Genomic DNA, 20,683 nt, shown 5'->3' on the forward strand with positions numbered 1-20,683 from the left:
GGTTCGGCCACATCCACACCAATGTTGTTGGGCCCCCTCCGCAGTCGGGGGGAGCCAGATACCTCCTGACGATCATAGCCCGCTCCACTCACTGGCCCGAAGCAACCCCCATGGATGAAGCATCAACAACATCATGTGCAGAGGCCCTACTCTCCAATTGGATAAGCTGCTTCGGAGTGCCAGACAGCATCACTACGGACAGGGGACCTGCCTTCCTGTCAGAGCTCTGGGTCTCCTTGGCACACCTGATGGGTACAACTCTACACAGCACAACGGTATACAACCTCGCAGCGAACGGCATGGTCGAGAGGGTGCACCGCTCTCTTAAAGCAGCTCTCATGGCACACTGCACCGATGAGAGGTGGAAGGAACAGCTGCCCTGGGTCCTGCTGGGTCTCTGCACCGCACCAAAAGCAAATGGTGATGCTTCCCCTGCTGAGAAAGTCTACGGGGAAACACTGGCTATACCCGGAGAATTCTTTCCACTGTCGGCTGACAGCACCGACACCGCCCTCTCGAGGTTGAGGGAGCTCGCACAGAGGTTCGCGCCCTGCCACAAGACTTTCACTGACAGAACCATCACCTACAGCCCACCCGCCTTACACTCCTGTGCCTACGTCTTCATCAGGGTGGACACTCGCCGCCCGTCCTTAACCAGGCTCTACAGGGCGTCCCACCGAGTCATCAGGCGGGCCAGCAAAGCATTCCTCCTTGACATCCACGGGTGGGAGGACTGGATCACCATCCCTGTAAGACAATGAAGTTTGCGAAGAAGTAGGCAGGCGCCCTAGAGTTCCCCCGCAATACCTGCCTACAGGCGCACCTGCCTCCCCACCAAAGCGGAGCCTGGGGCAGCCCAGAAAATGCATCCAGCCGTCCCCAGGTGTCAGCTCCACCTGACGCGCGCATTTCTCCAGAGGCAGGGGCCCACTCCAACTGCCTCAGAGCCTCCGTGATTAATATTGATTCATCCAATAATTGCTCCTCTAATTATTGTCTTGTGGGGGGAGTATTTGTAAAGGTGACAAATCGTGCCTCTCTTTCCTTGTGTTTCTCTTTTCAGATGTACATTAATCACATCATGTATTTTATGTCTTTATTTCAGATTCTTTGTGTACCTCATCTTATGCATCATTGTACGGCCTTTCTGCCGATATGTAGATCTACCTTTTATATGCCATGTAACAAATATTGTATGTATTTTTATGCTTGTCAGAAAACACAAATCATGTATGGAGGCAGCGGGGGCCTTGGGTCGCCTGCTACCTTTCCGTCCGCTTTTTGTCTTATAAACACCTGTCGAGAATAATAAAGAATCAGTCTTTCACTCCTGACTTTTCTTGAAGCCTTACAGTGAATGCAAAATAGTCTCCACGGAGTTCATCGTTCTTAGCAGGAGGGTTTATAATTCGACGGCAAACACCTTTCTCCTACATACACATCGTTACCATGATGTAGTAGAATTACCGGCTGCAGCTGGGATTACAAAGTTACAGCATTACAAGAAGAGGAAGAAATTGACTATATAGAACTGTTACATAATAATAAGTTGGTGTTACCAGGTGTTCTAGCTGCGTTGCTAGTAATTGCCATGATAATGAGTGTTGCCATATTTCTAAGGTAAGGAAACATGTTTTGTTTCAGTCGGAAGCAGTTTCCAAGCGTTGAAATGACAGTGACACTTGGGCTTGCAGAGTAAATGTGAATAAACATGATCTGTGTCGAGGTTGACACAAGGTGGTGGTCAAGCCCTGTTTCTGTGAGTTCGCGTCACTATGTGACATGTTGTTTTTGTGGCATTCAGCGCAATTCAGCGCATAGCAGGACACAGGTGAATGAATGCCTGACGATCTGCTAAGCTCGGCACAGAATGCCGGAGCAAGGGTCACCTTCTTATCACTATTATCAATTCTTTTTTTGATTATTGTTATCTTGCTATTATTTGAATTTGTATTATATTTATATAATAATCTCCTCAATCCTAAGTTTTCATTAGTATTAGTGTTCAAGATTTACTTTTCAATATCATTTTTATTTCTTTTTTATTTGATCCCATTTTCAATTACTTTTATTTTATTCATTTTAGTTTTTCTATTACTTGCTCAAAATCTTTTTATTGTTATTGTTTTAGTTTTGTATTAATGATTTTATTCATTATTTCTTATTTTTTGCTTTTATATTTTTTCATTGTCATATTATTTTCCAGTATTTGTTTTATTATTTTACATTTTATTATTTATTTCTTTTATTCATTTTATATTTCTATTAGTTTATATTTTGATTTTTAATTATATTCCTTTTTTATATTTTCATTTGACTTAAATTTTTTTTTTTTATATCTTGAGTTTTAATTCATATATTTTTATTTTTATCTGTATTTATTTCTATTTGCATATTTTTTCTTATATTTCTTCAATTCTTTTTCAGTTTTTCTTATTTTAAAATAAAACACTTTGAAAATACAAAATTTTAATGTCACTGTCATAAAAAAAACCAATAATAAAATTTAGAATAAAAATCTAGGAGATATGTGAGGGCAAAAGTGAAATAAAAATGCAACGGTGTTACATAGGATATGGATTAAAACTTTGCTATTAGAATAAAATTGCTTGAAAGTTAATTTTCTAATTTCAATATACAAAAATGAACCAAAAATTAAAGTGCTCATAAACAACAGATCCGTGTCTGAAAATCAAATAAGAAGGTAATTGTTTTTGTAAACTCAATGATATTAATTTTATATAGATACTTTACATTTAGACACAAGCTTTTTTGGGCTTATATTCAAGTTTTTTTTTCTACGTTACTCATCGAATCATTTCGGAAATGATAAATTATCCTTGCATTCTATTTTTTTATTTTTTGTTTTTTACGTTTTGTGTAGAAAAATTAATGTATTTTTTTTGTCAAAATTTTTTTCTATTAATATTGCAAATGTCGTCGTTGATAGTAGCCTATATTCCTTTTCAGAGATTTGTTTTTCTTGTCAATATTTTTATGATTTGTAAAACAAAAATTAAAAAATCTTTTCTTTTAAATCTCAGAAAAGTTTAAAATATGTATATAAACGAATTATGAATTAAATCGATACAAAATAACAAATAAAAATAAGCAAAAAAAGTCGAAGCTAGATGTTAATTTCAATATAGGCTACAACAGTGCAAAAAATATATGGAGGGTATCTACTGCTATTTGGGATCCGTACCTTAAATAACAATGGCAAAGGATTTTGTTTTGTTTATTTTTACTTTATTCATCTAGGAATAACGGCTATGATAATTTATCCTTCAATTTTAATAATTTTTTTAGGTATTGAATACATTAAACCTGGGTTTGTGATTGGTATGATTTTTTAATATTTCATTATTATTATAGAAAATAATCAACAAACAATCACGTGTGGAACAGAAATAAATTTCTGACTCACATCAGGATCGAACCTATGTCTTTCACTTGAAAGGCAAGGCCGCTGCCCCTAAGCCATACAAGTCATCAAAGAAATTGGAACTTAAGTACATTTGTACCAAGGCTTTACCTTGTATGACTTGTACTGCTTAGTTGAAAGCGGTCTTGCCTTTCAATGGAAAGACCTAGGTTCGATCCTAATGTGAGACAGAAATTTATTTCTGTTCGACACGTGATTGTGTGTTGATTATTTCTATCATATTCACTCAGAAGGGATAATTCGAATGAAATGGTCAATTGGTCATAGGTGTGACTTCAAACATTTTTGTTTTTATATATTTTTGCACTTTTCATTTTTCATTTTGTATCAGGTAATTCTATTGTCTATGTTACATGCTTATTCGTTAACTTGACTTATGGAGGATATTTTTAATCTTTTAGCTTGAATTTTGAGAAATTTCATGTTATTAAATAAAAATAAATTAAGTAAAGTTATGAAATTATTTACTATAAGAAATAATGAAGACGAATTTTAACTATTTTTTAAAATCAAAATTACAGTAAAATGACAAAACTAAATTACTATAATAATAATAATAATAATAATAATAATAATAATAATAATAATAATAATAATAATAATAATAATAATAATAATAATAAAATAGAAGTAAAAAAGATGATAATAAGAATATTTTCCATAAAAAATTTAAAAGTCGCAATATCCACAAAAATTGAATTTTAAGGATACCTGAAATAAATCCAAAGCTGAAATCTAGAAGCTAAGAAACCAAAAATTCCAATGTTTATGCCATACAAACATTCCATTCGAATGTCTATTGAATATCAATTTTGTTGGTTAGCTTTCAATACTACTGTTTTCTCATATTTTTTGTCCAAACCTCGATTCATTATTTCTTACTAGAATAAAGGACATTATTTTCTTTACACTTTCATGATAAGCATGATTTTATGGTGAGATCACTTCAGTAACAATATGAAATTCAAATAAAAATAATGAGGTAATAACAACTACAATAATTCTGACAAATTTTCGACAATTTATTTAGAAGTAACGAAAGAAGAAAATTATAATAAAAATAGAAATTGAAATAAAAATATGAACGCCAAAAAAGAAATTAAAACGAGAAAACACAAAAAAACTTAGAAATGCACAAGATAAAAAAAATTAGAATTAAAAGGAAAAATAGAATGAATATTAATAAGAATAAAATAAATAATGTTTAGGAAATCTTTTTGAAAATATGAAATATAATAACAATAAAAGATAAATATATTAAAATGAAAAGAAAAAATATTTCTGAAAAAATAGAAATAAAAAAAATTAGTGCACGTAAACAGTGAAAGTTACATTCTCTTTAAGAGATTTAGTTTCTTTGTCACTATTTATTTTTATGATTTGTTCACAAAATTATAAAAGAAATTTAAAAACTCTTTTAAATTGCAAAAAAACTTTTGAAATAAATTGATACAAAATAACTAATAAAAAAAGAGCAAAAAGTAATCTAAATTAAATGTTAATTTCAATATTCAATAGTGCAAATAACATGTGAAAAGTTTCCATTGTTATTTGAGACCTATAGGCCTACCTAAAATAGCAATGGAAAAGGATTTTTTTATTTTCAAGTTTTTTTACGTTATTCATCCAGGCATAACGGATATGATAAGATCATTTCTTTAAGGTACTGAATACCTGGGTTTGTGATTGGTATGATTTTTCAATATATGATGATGATGATGATTTCTTTTTGGGGGGAGGGGTGTCTATCTCAGTCATCCTATTCGGCTGGGTGCTATTTATTGTGTGGGGTTCCGGGTTGCATCCTGCCTCATTAGGAGTCAATCACTTTTCTCACTGTGTGTGCTGTTTCTAACAGCACACTCTTCTGTACGAGTCCTGGAGTAAAAATTTCGGCATCTAAGTTTTCCAGGATCCTTTTCAGGATCTTGGGATCCTGCCTGTTATTATTATTATTATTGAATATTATTGCTGCTTCAGCTGCATTTATTTTGTAGAAGACTTTTTCTATTTTCCTTATTGCGGACTTCTCTTCAGTGGAGGTGCGTGCTAACAGCTCGCCTATATTTGTCATTTCATGGGGAAAAGTCAAAATCTGGATTCTGCTTCTTTATATATTCTATACAGTGAGTTCTATACAATTGTTGCCGCGACGTTTTCGACAGACTCTTCTGTCATTCTCCAGCAGGAGCTAGTAGAGGACTGGCAGATTGCATAGGTCCTTCTAAATTTATACACGGGCTTCAATGGGGGTCATGGATGGCGAATTCTGATTGGTTGCAGTCAGCGAACTTCAAGCCAAATTTCTGCGGCGAAGCTCGATCCTGACAGATCTTCGCAACCTGGGAATGTCATTCATTCCAGCGTTCCCATTGGCCTGCCGTTGCGTGATGTCATGCCGGCTGACATCATCGGTAGTTTGGCTGCTATTGGGCTGCGGATGAATGATGTCATTATCTACTCTTTCTGTCGTAGTCGGGGATTGTCTCGAAGGGCGCCTCGCTCATCAGGGCATCTCCATTCTCAGGGTTGTCGTTTTCAGGTATTCGTTGGATTTGGTGGGTGTTCTGCATTATTCTTCTTAAATTCGTGGGTAGGAGCGATGCCTCCTGCGTCGTATTCATTGTTGGTTTTCTCTCGGCAATGAGGAGCGCCTCTAGCAGGCGCAGACGTCGAGGTCGGCGGCTCTCCCGATTATACTTATATTTTGTATAATACTGTCGCGGGAGATGGAAATATTGTGAGTAGCACGGGCGTGGTTCATGATGGCACCCTCCTGGGCGTGGCAGGAGATCCTTTTGACAGACGCATCGTGGTCATTTCCAATATAAGCGCCGGGGCATCCTCGGACAGGACATACAAATTGGTAGACCACGTTCTTCTGCTTGAGGGGTTCTCTTGCTGGCGGAGAGGGGTTATTCTTCATCACCAGATCATTGGTGCGGCGGTTCTTATAATAAATTACAAGATTTATTCTCTTACTGTCTTCGGTCGGGGTGACGTTTTCCATGACGATTTTCTTCATGGACGATTTTCTAAAATCGTCATGGAAAACGTCACCCCGACCGAAGACAGTAAGAGAATAAATCTTGTAATTTATTATAAGAACCGCCGCACCCGTGATCTGGTGATGAAGAATAACCCTCTCCGCCAGCAAGAGAACCCTCAAGCAGAAGAACGTGGTCTACCAATTTGTATGTCCTGTCCGAGGATGCCCTGGCGCTTATATTGGAATGACCACGATGCGTCTGTCAAAAGGATCTCCTGCCACGCCCAGGAGGGTGCCATCATGAACCACGCCCGTGCTACTCACAATATTTCCATCTCCCGCGACAGTATTATACAAAATATAAGTATAATCGGGAGAGCCGCCGACCCTCGACGTCTGCGCCTGCTAGAGGCGCTCCTCATTGCCGAGAGAAAACCAACAATGAATACGACGCAGGAGGCATCGCTCCTACCCACGAATTTAAGAAGAATAATGCAGAACACCCACCAAATCCAACGAATACCTGAAAACGACAACCCTGAGAATGGAGATGCCCCTGATGAGCGAGGCGCCCTTCGAGACAATCCCCCGACTACGACAGAAAGAGTAGATAATGACATCATTCATCCGCAGCCCAATAGCAGCCAAACTACCGATGATGTCAGCCGGCATGACATCACGCAACGGCAGGCCAATGGGAACGCTGGAATGAATGACATTCCCAGGTTGCGAAGATCTGTCAGGATCGAGCTTCGCCGCAGAAATTTGGCTTGAAGTTCGCTGACTGCAACCAATCAGAATTCGCCATCCATGACCCCCGCTGAAGCCCGTGTATAAATTTAGAAGGACCTATGCAATCTGCCAGTCCTCTACTAGCTCCCGCTGGAGAATGACAGAAGAGTCTGTCGAAACGCGTCGCGGCAACAATTGTATAGAACTCACTGTATAGAATATATAAAGAAGCAGAATCCAGATTTTGACTTTTCCCCCATGAAATGACAAATATAGGCGAGCTGTTAGCACGCACCTCCACTGAAGAGAAGTCCGCAATAAGGAAAATAGAAAAAGTCTTCTACAAAACAAATGCAGCTGAAGCAGCAATAATATTCAATAGAACCTGTTTAAAAGAGGGTCTGCTGCCAAATTATATTATTATTATTATTATTATTATTATTATTATTATTATTATTATTATTATTATTATTATCTCTTAATATAAATTTTTTACGTGACTAAATAGAAGAATAATTGATCAATTGTTTTTTATATTTAATCAAGTAAAATTCGTAAATGAAAAATAATAGTATGAATTACAATTATACAAAATAGAGAGTTTAGAAAATTAAACAAAAATGTCAAAATACAATCCCCGTTATTAATTATGTACAAATACATTCAATATGTTAAAGAATTCATATTGCTATGTCTTAAGAGAAAAGAATAAAATTGCTTCTTTAAGTTTTTCTTTTTTTCAGTGTTATAATGATGGATGTTTTAGATATGCTTTCTAGATATAATTTTATTGGTTACCTTAATTATGAATTTTTTTTCATTTCGTGCATTATAAAATACTGAAATGTAACAATTATTCCTGACGTGTGTTGCCGTTTTTTTTTTATTTACAGTATGTGTCGTGCAAAAATTCCTTTTCATAACTCGTGTGACATAATATTGTTCCCTTCTTACCTGCGTCTTCCTTCTAAGTCGGCGACGTATTCATCCACAGCGTCTCAGAAAGGCATAATGGACACGAAATGGGTAGCTTCTTACTTTAATGATGAAAGTTAATTACAGACACAAGTACAATTACGGTTACAGTTTTACTCTCTTGAAAACCACTCTTGCTAGTCGAAGTTCCGTTTCTGTCTGGTTAAGTAGCCCGTGGTCAGGGTATGGTTAAGTAGCCCACGGTCAGAATCTGGTTAAGTAGCCCGCGGTCAGGGTATGGTTAAGTAGCCCACGGTCAGAATCTGGTTAAGTAGCCCGCGGTCAGAGTCTGGTTGGGACCACAGAAGATAGGGGGAAGTACTGCGTCTTCTCGTACTGGTGACTAGCGACTCTCTCTCTCTCTCTCTCTCTCTCTATTCATACTCGATCGATCACTGTATAATTTATCTTTTTCCACTTCTCTCTTTTTAAGATTCTATTCTTATGCTTCCCTATTTAATCGTTCTTTACATCACTTTACATCACTCAGTCCTGCTACCTCACACTGCCCTCAGTGTGTTAATAAAAAAATGTAGTTTAAAGGGATAGTTGTAAATTCACACACAAAACAAATTACTTATATGATTGCCCATAATGTAAAATATATAGATACATGTAATATAAATGATAACACACATATAAAATAAGTGAGAAAAAAAATGGATACTATTGAATAATTCATGTTAATACAACAATGGTAAAATAATAGATCAGTAATATATTGTAGAAATTTCATACATTATATAATGAATTATTATTTAAAAGAAATTTTCATACACACAATGAATTACTAAACTGAAAAATGGTTAAATGCAATAGTGAATATATAATGAAAAATCAACAACATATAAAGAAATTGGTAGTAAATCATGTCTATAAGAACATTATTCTTCTTCCTTGGCCTTTTTAATTTGCGTTATTATGGCCAATATTTGAAATTACTACACGTTTTAATTTGCGTAAGATTTATTTATCAAAGAAACGAGCTATTAAGATCGGCTGACTGATGAGAGACAATGGAATTGATGAGGTCCTTTTATAAACAATTATATGCAGTGAACGAGTACAAATTACAATTTGATTACAAGTCTTGATTTGAATGAAAACACCACAATAAATCAAAAGTAAAATGATTATGATTAAATTGAACAGACTTTACAAATTGAACAGAGACAAAATTGGGGAACTTTTTCTTTGTAGTAGAAATACTCATCTACCAATGGTAACTCATTCAGTTGTTTTAATTCTAACTGAGACAAGTGAAACTCTTTGATATTCTTAGAATAGTTCATGTATTGGATATGTTTGTTAATTTTGAGCTCAGTAAAAATATGAGGTTCATAGTACAACTGGTTTGGTATAACTAACTTGCAAGCTTTATCAAAAGCATGGACATTCTTGAATCTAACTTCTGTACTTAGATTATGGCAGTTGATTATGGCTGTTACAGTATCTAGCGAAAACACAAAAATTGATTGTTCTACTAGGATGGAAATAACTCTTTTTCTTGATTTTTGTTGTAATGATTTCTTAAACACAACGACAGGCATTAGTAGTTTCGTAAAGGTGATCAAGGTTACAAATGTACCCCTTTTCCCTTAAAATTATGTAATCCTTTAATTGGGCATCAGTAATAAATAAAATCATTAACCCAAGTTCTTGGATGTTGTTGACATTTGAAATGATTACATTTTCTTTTATCAATATGGGGAAAGGATGTTTAGACATCAGTACATTTGTATCTTTTTAATTAAAGGGTATTACTAAAATAATCTTATTAGGTATTACTTTGGTAGTTATGAGATTATAGTACATGAGAACATCTTTTACCATAGGGGTATAATGTCCCTCTACCAAATAAAAATTAACTATATCTTCTAATTCTTTAGGAGTTATAGTGTTGGACTTAACATTCCTTTATAAGCTAACAAGACTGCGTTTAACATGTCCCTATGTTCTTGCAAGATAATTTCACTCTCCAGTACAAAATTGTTTAAAAATTGTTGGTTTTCTATCATATTTAGTTCCTTGGTTACATTCTGGTTAACTTTAGTAGTGAATACCTTTAGGTTTTCTATCTCTTGGGCATTTAAGTTGTGAGAAGTTATCACTTTATTTATCACTGTACCTCTTGCTGCTGCCCATTGTTCCAATTTATCAGTTCTAGCCTTTTCTTTTTCTACATTAGATTCAGTTGCGACTCCAAACAGTTGATTTAGTGCTGTTCCTATAAAAGGTAAGAGGGATCTTTTGGATCTTGTATTTTGGATATTTCCTATGTCATTATCTAACTTTTTCAACAATGGCAGGGCACTGTTATTATCACTCTTGTGTATTATGGATTTGAGTTCTTTTTGAACACCTTTCAAAGTCATTTCATTGATAAGCACCGAAGAAATATCTATACTCACGACTCCCAAATCTTTTATTAATTTCACAGATCCCCTTTTCTCTAGTGGTGTGCCCTTTTGGATGACAACTTCCGAAGACACGAATTGGAGTATTACGACTATTAAGATGAGCCGCATGTCTGTATCTGTAAGAATAATCTTTATCAGATATTCTGTATCCATGAGGTATTTTAGTTTCTATAAATACATTATACATATGATATTTTCAGTCCAACACTTTACAAAAGCTTTTCTTTTTCTTAACTCATATCTTTTGTGTACTTGTTCTTCCCTATTCTCCTTCAATACTTCTTCTAACTTTTTAGTGGACCAAGCGTCTGCATTTTTTACCTTCACATGATTCCAATGAACTACCCTTTCCTTTAGATCATTCTCATTAATAATTCTAAGCTTATTTAATTTTAACACCTCTAATACTCTATAAGGACCATGAAATTTAGGAGAAACCTTTACATTAGGACCTTCTGGAATATGATTTCGAACATATACCTGAGTACCCACTATAATGTCTGGTTTAGTTGTATTTTTATCATAGTACTTGGCATGAATTTTGTGAAAATCGTTAAGTCTAGTCCTCGTTTGTTTGATCTTTTTCCATGCAATATAGTCATCATAATTATAAGTATGTCGGGGTGGTGTTGCATCATCTAGTAAGGTATTAGGTAATCTTTTTTGATAACCATATAATAAGTAGTGTGGTGATTCTCCTATTGTCTCATTTACAGTATTGTTTATAGTAAACTGCACGTCTTCCAAAGCTAAATCCCAGTCTTCTGTATTAGGTTTAATTAAAGTTTTCAGGATATCCTTTATTTTACGATTTGTTCTTTCTACTGCTCCATTTGAACTTGGTTTATATGCTGTTATTTGGTATTTATTTATCTTGTAAAATTCACATAATTTTCTTAAAAGCTCACTAGTAAATTCAGCCGCGTTATCAGAAAGAAGAAATGTCTCGTGATAATTCTAGATTTAAGAGCTTCTGCTACTGTAATTGCATCTCTATTTCTTACTGGTACAATTTCTGCATATCTGTCTAGAAAGACTGGTATCTATTATTCCCTCTAATAGTGGTAGGAAATGGACCCAAAAAGTCCACACCGATTACCTGGAATGGGTTTAATTCGGATGGATATTTTTCAAGTGGAGCTTTAAGATTTACGTGACCCTTATTTCTATTACAAACTACACAGTTCTGTACAAAGTTTTTGGCATCTTCACTACAATGTGGCCAAAAATAATTTCTGGTTATGATTCTGCTTGTCTTTTTAATTCCTGGATGTCCTGCTAACTTATATGAGTGGGTTAGTTCTAAAACTTCTCTGATTAGTGCCTTTGGGATATATAGACGAGAACAACCACTCTTCTCTGTTGGTCTTTTATACAACAATCCATTTATTAATACAAAATCAGGTTTTAAAGATTCATCTGTCATTAACTGTCCTATTATCTTTCTGATTTCTGCATCATTTCCTTGTTGTATTTTTACTCTTTCTAAGTCTCAGTCTACTACTTGACAGCTAAAACAAAAGGTATTAGTGGTAATGCATTTCTCTGTTTCTTCTTGGGATCTGGATAATGCATCTGCTAGTGTATTAAATTTCCCTGGGATGTATCTGAATTCTGGAGCAAATTCTAACACACTAATGAACCATCTATTGAACTTCACGTTATTTGTAAAAGTTCTTTTTTTAAACAAATCACAAATTGGTTTGTGATCAGTAAGTACATTGACTTTATGCCATAGAAGTATGTGTCTAAATTTCTTTAATCCCCAGTATAATGCTAAACATTCCCTTTCTGTAGCACTATAATTTCTTTCTGCTGGATTTAAGACTCTACTGGCATAATATACTGCCCTCATTCTAGTTTTGTCTTTTTAGAGCCTCGGTGGCTCAGTCGGTTACAGCAGCAGCTTCGGACTTTGTAGAGGTCTGTGGCGCGGGTTCAAATCCGCAGCCGACTGATCAGAGAGGCAGACACTTTGCTATCCGTGTAGACATCCCGGGATTATATATGTAATCAACGGATAGGTTTGCTTAAAAAGCAAATGGATGTTACAGACTAAATACACACACAAAACAAAGCCACTACAACACCTTCTAAAAACATAACAAACATCTCACACGTCTCGAACTTTGCGCAATAACTTTCGCTGCTGGGAAGAAAGGGCATTGGGTCGGGTATGATACATGAAACATACGCTACCGGGGTCTAAGCGATGTCAGGCAGGGCAGCCGATCGAGACCACAGGTCTACCCCAAAGCCAAATCAAAGTCCTTCAAAAGAAGGCATCGTGCTTACCCCATACAAAAATGGGAAAAAAAGCACGTTAAAAGAAGAAGAAGAAGAAGATTCTAGTTTTGTCTTTTTGTAGTAATACAGCTCCTAGCCCTGTACTTGAGGCATCACAGGCTAAGTAGAAGTCTTTGGAGAAATCTGGGTAGACTAATAAAGGATTCCTTGTCATTTTACTCTTTAGCGTTTGGAAGGCTGTCTCTTGCTCTTTATTCCATTCATATTTGACATCCTTCTTTGTTAATTATGTTAACGGTTTGGCTATCGTAGCAAAACCCTTAATAAAATGTCTATAGTAACCCACCATTCCTAGGAATCGTCTCAGTGCTTTCAAATGTATGGGAGCTGGATATAACTATTGCCTTTATCTTACCTGCTTGCATGCGTAGTCCATCTTCACTAATTACATGACCTAAGTACTCCAAAGATTTCATTAGGAATTGACATTTCTTTAATTTGATTTTTAGTCCTGGTATTCTTAATCTTTCTAGGACTATTTCTAAAGTTTTGAGGTGACTTGCTAAATCTTCACTAAAAATGATAACGTCATCTAGGTAAACTGCAACATTTTATGTCTACTAAAATTTGTAACATTAATCTAACAAAAGTTAAAGGAGCTGAAGTGAGTCCAAATGGCATGACTTCAAATTGTAAGTGTTCTTTATGTGTGCTGAAGGCTGTGTATGGTTTCGACTCTTCATCTAAAGGTACTTGCCAATACCCACTCAGCAAACCTAAGGATGAAAATATTTTTGCACCTCCTAATTGAACTAACATATCTTGAATTACTGGCATTGGCATTCTATCTGGGATGGTGTTGGAATTTAACTTTCTATAACCTATCACAAGTCTCCAATTTCCATCTTTCTTTGGAACAAGTAGCAATGGAGAATTATATGGAGATTTGGAAGGAATGACTACCCCATCTTTCTTCATTTCTTCTATCAAATTATCAACTATGGGTTTTTGGCTTATTGGTAATCTGTAATTAGGAATAAAGAATGGTTTTGCTCCATCATCTAGCAAAATTCTATGTTGTAGGACATTTGTTCTGCCTAATTTACCTCCTTCTATAGCTATTACATCTCTGTATTTTTCTAATATCTGAATTAATTTATTACTGTTTTCTGGGAAATCTGTTTTATTCATCTCTTTGCTTAATTCAAACTTTTGACCAGTTACAGAGAAAAATGCTTTTTCTTCCAGTGTTAGTAAAGGGTTGTTAATAGATATTCCTATGCAAAAGACAATGCCTGCATATAGTGTTAGTTTGTTATCTGAGTAGTTTTGGACATAAACTTCACAAGTATTAGCCTTTAGGTGGACCCAATGAATTATCCATTCTGACAAAATCTGGCAATTCTTCATTTAATAACAGAACGTCTTTAACCTCTATCTCTTCTTTTCCCCTTAAATGTAATTTTGTTAAAAACTTTGGATGCAAAGTTACTTGTCTATTAAGTATGAACTGTACTTTATTATCGTCAGCAGTGCTTACGCAACATATCTCTTAACCTTCTATATCTGCAAAGTAACAATGTTCTGTATATTCACTAGTTTCTTCAGTTACTGCTATTACATTATTTATATCTACTTTATTTATTTTATCTAATAACAATACTTCATTTAGTAATTTCCCTTCATTATTTCAACTTATTACTGCATTGTTATAGCTATCAGTATTTATATCTGTATATTTATCAATATAGGCGCCTTGTTTTTCGTTATATTCAGAATCTCCGTGATCACCATTATTTGTATCTGGGTCATTTCTTTCTTCGGAGTATATAGTTTCTTGATGTGCACATCTTGATTCTCTACTCTGCAATTGTGGCAATTCCTCTTTTCTATCTTTTTCTATTTTATCTTGATTGTTCTCTTTATGGTAATGTCTTTTTTGTATGTCTTTATCGCTTGCCGAAGCCGTTTCAGACAAGTTGATCCTGTTTCAGGCTAATCCTTCCTTCTTTGCAGTCATGGATGATTCCACTTCTCTTCATTAGTTTAAATGAGAACAATACTTGTGCGGGGAAAAATCTGTCTTCTAGAACTAGAAAACTTTCAACAGATTTATGTGACGAAATGTCTATTTCTAAGTTCACATTTCCTAAACTTTTAATCTGTTTACCCGCTACTCCTTTTATCATTCTGCTTTGACCCTGAATTAGCGTTTCTTCAACGCCTAAGTATCTGGTTAAAGTGGTTTTATCTATTATGTTTACAGTACTACCTGAATCCATGAGTACAGTACATATCTTTCCATTTATGGGAACTTTAATAATAGGTAAATCCTTTCTGGTTATTTCTTCTTCTCTCATGGAGAATTCTACTTCTTTACTCTGCAAATAGGAAAATGCGGATGAACCTTCACTTCCCCTTTTTGATAATTCTTCTGTTTTTATATTATCTTCGTGAAGGGACTTTCTTTCTGTCTTATGTGTAGGGATGAATTGTCATTGACTTGAAGACTTATTTGAGGTTGGGTGATTGCTGCTTAATTCGACCACTTCTTTCTTGTTTTCTTTATTCCCGAACCAGCAATTCCTGGTTAAATGTCCTACCTTCTTGCAAATCATGCGGATCCTAGGCCTTCTGCACTCTTTTTTAGAATGATTGGTATACCCGCAGTTTTCACAGGCTGTCTTTGGTCTCGCTCCTTGAGCGGAATAGTTCACTTGGGTTGAAGTATTTGTGTTTGAGTATTGACCATGTCTATAAGGTTTGGGAGGACCACCCTTTGTTTGATTATATCTTCCTTTCTGGTTAGGATTCCATTTTCTTTTAGTATTTTGTGCATATTTTTCTTGAAAGGTAGCTGGTCTATTCCCTACTTGTCTGGAATTATCATAATTCTTATTATTCATTTTAAATGTAGGATTATTATTTCTGTCTTTCCTTTCATTTTGTATTTCTGTTATTCCTACAGATTCCTTGGAGAGATCTATCTCTTTCTTTTGTATTTCTTCTCTCATCGTTTTGAATGTTTGAAGGCTATCTTTCTGTGGATAAATTTTTATTTTCCTGAAAGCCTTCTTTTCATCTTCTCCAAGGGCATTATATACGGTTCCAAATGACAAGTAATTCAAAACATGTCTTAGATTAACTAAATTATTGTCATTATCACCAAACTGTGTCTTATCTCCTATGGTGATGCCTGTTTTCTTTAAGTCTTCTGTTATTTTATCTATTGCATTCTCAGCACTTGCATAAAGATTTGCTATTGTTTCATATTGCGGGTTAAGGAATCTGGTTATGTTATATAAACTGTCAGTCTTATTTACTGGTTCCCAGAGTGATAAACAAATTTCTTTAAATTCCACATAGTTATTAAGTTTGCTAAATCTCGTGGAATTCAGAGTTTTGTGGGCGTCACCGTGTTCTGAACGCACGAGAATCAAGGCTTCATTTATTTGAGCTCTTTCATCTGTTATTCCCCCTGAAGATATGCGACTATCTGCATCTGAGAGCCAATGATTTACTGAATAAGATTCGAGTCGACTTTTTTCAGGATTTGAATCATCCACTTGCCCACAGGAGTGTGTGGCTGCTTGATTCATATTGTGATATTGGAAGGTGCGAGTATTATTAATATTGTTACTATTATTATTACTGTTAGTATTATTAGAATTATTAACATCATTTTGATTCCGGTTAGTTGTGTTATTATTGTTAGTATTTCTTTGCACTAAAGTTGAGTGGGAAACCAGTCTTGGAATTCGGCTACGTCTGAGTGTTGACTGTCTTAAATTGTATGGCGAATGGCTAACTGTGTTTAGTAATTCGTCAAAGACTCTTTGCATTTTACAATAAAATCATTCAAATTGAGCACACCACATTATATATTTATAGGAAATGTTAAACTATGCGCACAATACCAACAAAAAGAAACTATCAAAGTATAATAGTAAAAAAAAGAAATTAAATTGTTAAATTGAGTTCAAGTGCACAAGTAAAATAAATCCTTCAAGAAACATTATTTTCTATTAGTAGCAAAGTAATTATTCAAATACACACACAAAAATCTTATGGGAAATTGGGCACCATATCATCAAGAAAAAAAATATTCATCACAATAAGCACACAATTTTGCATATAAATACTCAAAATATTTATCCTCAACCGAGTGAGAAAAATAAGAATTCCCCTTCTAAATTATTTATCAAACAAATATTTATCATAGAGAGAGTAATACCTGTAATTGTAATTATGCTTACTAAAAAAAAAATTTATTCATTGGAAAGAGAGTTTCATTAATTTTCACTTTGATAAAGAGAGGTTAAATAATCTTTACGCTAGTATAAATTCAAAAATTCTTCACTTCTTAACACATTTAAAGAGAGAGAACAAGTAAATCTCACTTTCTCGATAACTTACAGGTTGTTGTTATTACGGAATTATTTCGTAGTCGACAAGTTGTTCTTCTGTTGTTGTCACCTTCGGAGTTTGTTGAAACACACTCTGTGTTGTATCTGTTACATTCGTGGCGGTAGTTTGCTAAACACACTAGCTGCCTGTTGTTGCTCGACCGATGTGCTGGCTCACTGTTTTGTGTTTTGCTTCTTCGTTGCGCACTATTAAAGTTTATGTTCACTTCTGTTTGACGCTTTATGGCAGGATTTTATTTCTTCATTTAAGTTTTGCTTGCTGTCATAAAATCTAAGTTCGTTTTGTAGATTTCGTTTCACCATAACTTAGGCATTTGCACTGGATATTTCTGTTAATGTCTGTTTGTTTCGTCTCGCCTTTTGGATCCTAAAGCACTGCCAACATTTTTATGTCGTGCACAAGTTTATTTTCATAACTTCTTACCTGCGTCTTTCTTCTAAGTCGGCGACGTATTCATCCACAGCGTCTCTTCTTGAAGTCAGCAGCTCACGAGTCTACTAGTTGGAAGGGATTTATATTAAATGTAATTATATCTCTCAGAAGGTGTAATGGAGACGAAATGGGTAGCTTCTTACTTTAATGATGAAAATTAATTACAGACACAAGTACAATTACGGTTACAGTTTTACTCTCTTGAAAACCACTCTTGCTAGTCGAAGTTCAGTTTCTGTCTGGTTAAGTAGCCCATGGTCAGGGTATTGTTAAGTAGCCCCCGGACAGAATCTGGTTAAATAGCCACGCGGTCAGAGTCTGGTTGGGACCACGGAAGCTAGGGGGAAGTACTGAGTCTTCTCGTACTGGTGACTAGCGACTCTGTATTCTTACTTGATCGATCACTGTATAATTGATCTTTTTCCACTTCTCTCTTTTTAAGATTCTATTCTTATGCTTCCCTATTTAATCGTTCTTTACATCACTTTACATATGATGCTGTATCGTTCATTGATTCTTATTTTAGTATTCTTATTGTCAATAATGATATTAATTTCATTTTAACTGTATCTTTTAATTCTTATAATTTAATTTTATTTTCTTTTTTTAATTATTAACAGTTTTCTTAAATATATTATTATATATATTTTGACTTCAGTATTTTCCTCTGTTATTTCTATTTGTATTTTTCAGTTTCTATATTATTTAACTTTTATTATTCTTTTTTTATTTCATTATTTGTATTCTTTTTACATTCACCAAAATTTATTTTGGTGATTTTTTTCCTTATTTAAATTTATTTTTTAACGTGGTTTTCTCATTTTTCTTGTATTTTTAATTTGAATTCCTAAACTTTTCTTTATGTTTTCTAAATTAAGATAAATAATAAGAAATAAAAATAATTATAAATAAAAAGTTATGAAGATGAATAAAAATAAGTAAAAATAAAAATAAATGAAAATAGATAAAAGTGAATATTAATAATAAAAGTAATGAATATGGATATGTGAATATAAAAAGTAAAGGATGGGATTTACCCTGCAATATCTTCCAGAAGCTGCTTCGTTCTGGGATTCAGTTATTTTCTGTGATGAAAAAATCTTCATGTCTGATGCGTATGGACAGACAGCTTCTTCATTACTGGCGCCCAAATAAAACTAGGTCAGCCTAGTGAAATTTAAGTTGCCTTATTCATAAAATATGAAGCACGCCTCTTGCCTTTAACATCAACTTGTTTATTCCTATCATAAACTGATATGTAGTATATACTGGAGTCCATTGCTTTATATATAAAAAAAAACTATGGCAACTTGACTATAAAGTGAAAATAATACATAGTTGCAAAATGAAAAAAGAAACTTTTGTTATTTTCCCTTTATTACTGTATATATCCTAGACCTAAAGCTGGGAAATGATCAATAACTATATGCATTTGACTGTTCACCCAGGAATCATCTGTTTAATGGGGATTATACTGCACATTTATCTTCATATAGTTGTCATGATATATAATTTAAATTCATACCTATAGGCTATTAGGAAACATTACAATTTTCATTTATAGAGTATAATTCATAAGATAGGTCTATGTTATAACTTATATAAAAATAGAAGAAAAATGTCTTTGTAAAGTTGTAGGCCTACTGTTCTCTCTCTCTTTTTTTTATAACTAACTACTCTCTATTGAATTGTCTGTCAGTTGAAAATAACATCGCGCCTTCAAGGCGTAGTGGACCGGGAGAGTTAATTGACACTGATGAGCGTCTGAACAGCAATCAGTATATCGGAATTTCACAGGACATTTTAGTACCCTCAGTTCGAAAACTATTTTTGCCGTATCCCATGCCAGTATATATCGCCATAGACAATTCTGCGGTCCACAATACAAAGGATGTAAAGCAATGGTTCCAGCAGAATCCAGAAGTGGTTCGAGTTGACTTGGCCTGCCGAGTCTGCTGAGCTGATCCCAATAGAAAACTTATGGTCCTACATGACCCAACAATGGGATGTTAATCGTGCTTACACCAAAGAAAACCTTATAAAGCATGCAATAGATATTTGGGAAAACTTAAGACCAAAGAGGGGAGCAGCAAACACTTGCGAAGTCCTCGTTGCATTGTAAAGTCTCTGCTGAGCGAGTTTTCTGTGGTGACGTCCCATTTTCTTTGCCTCTACAATTCGTCACACCTGGCGTGACGGGTCACGCCGATCCAATCATTTGAATTATGTATATAATTATTTACCTGTCTCCAATTTGTATATCATGTATTCTTCTTTCGTAGGCATCAGATTGTATTCAACTCCGTTTCTGTCCATTTGTATGATTCAAAGTGTATTCGCTCACTGTATTTCTTGTTAATTATTATCGACCTCAGGTCACCCTTGTTCTCACTGTGTTCTGCGGCTTAACGTCAGTCTGCCGCTATATAAACCGCCTGGGTCACCAATAAATCAGCAGCAAATTTTTCCTGCTCGTTTCTTTTGCACCTCTTATAGCATCAACGCCAAATAGGATAAGATGCGTGCTAGATGCACGAGGATCCTATACAAAGTTTTAATGAGTTTTGCTGCCTTTTCATATAATGTGACCAATTTCATTCCCGTCAGTTTAACAGTGTTATTTTGTATTTGACTTCATTTCTGCTCATTTACTTCACTAACATTTTCTTACTCATGTGAACCTGAACATACATATAGGCCTATGTCAGGACTGAATTCCTGCTTAATTCATCTCTTTCTCTCTCTCACACACACATGCATAATATTATAATATATGTGTATATATATATATATATATATATATATATATATATATATATATATATATATATATATATATATATATATATATATATATATATATATATATATATATATATATATATATATATATATCACCTGATAATATGGATATGTTTATTTTCATTTGTTTGTTAGCTTTACTCCATATTTGACTGCATTACAGCTTCACACGTTCTTATGTATACACACACACACACACACACACATATATAT

Source organism: Macrobrachium rosenbergii, chromosome 8 (assembly GCF_040412425.1).
Source record: "Macrobrachium rosenbergii isolate ZJJX-2024 chromosome 8, ASM4041242v1, whole genome shotgun sequence".
NCBI lineage: Eukaryota > Metazoa > Arthropoda > Malacostraca > Decapoda > Palaemonidae > Macrobrachium > Macrobrachium rosenbergii.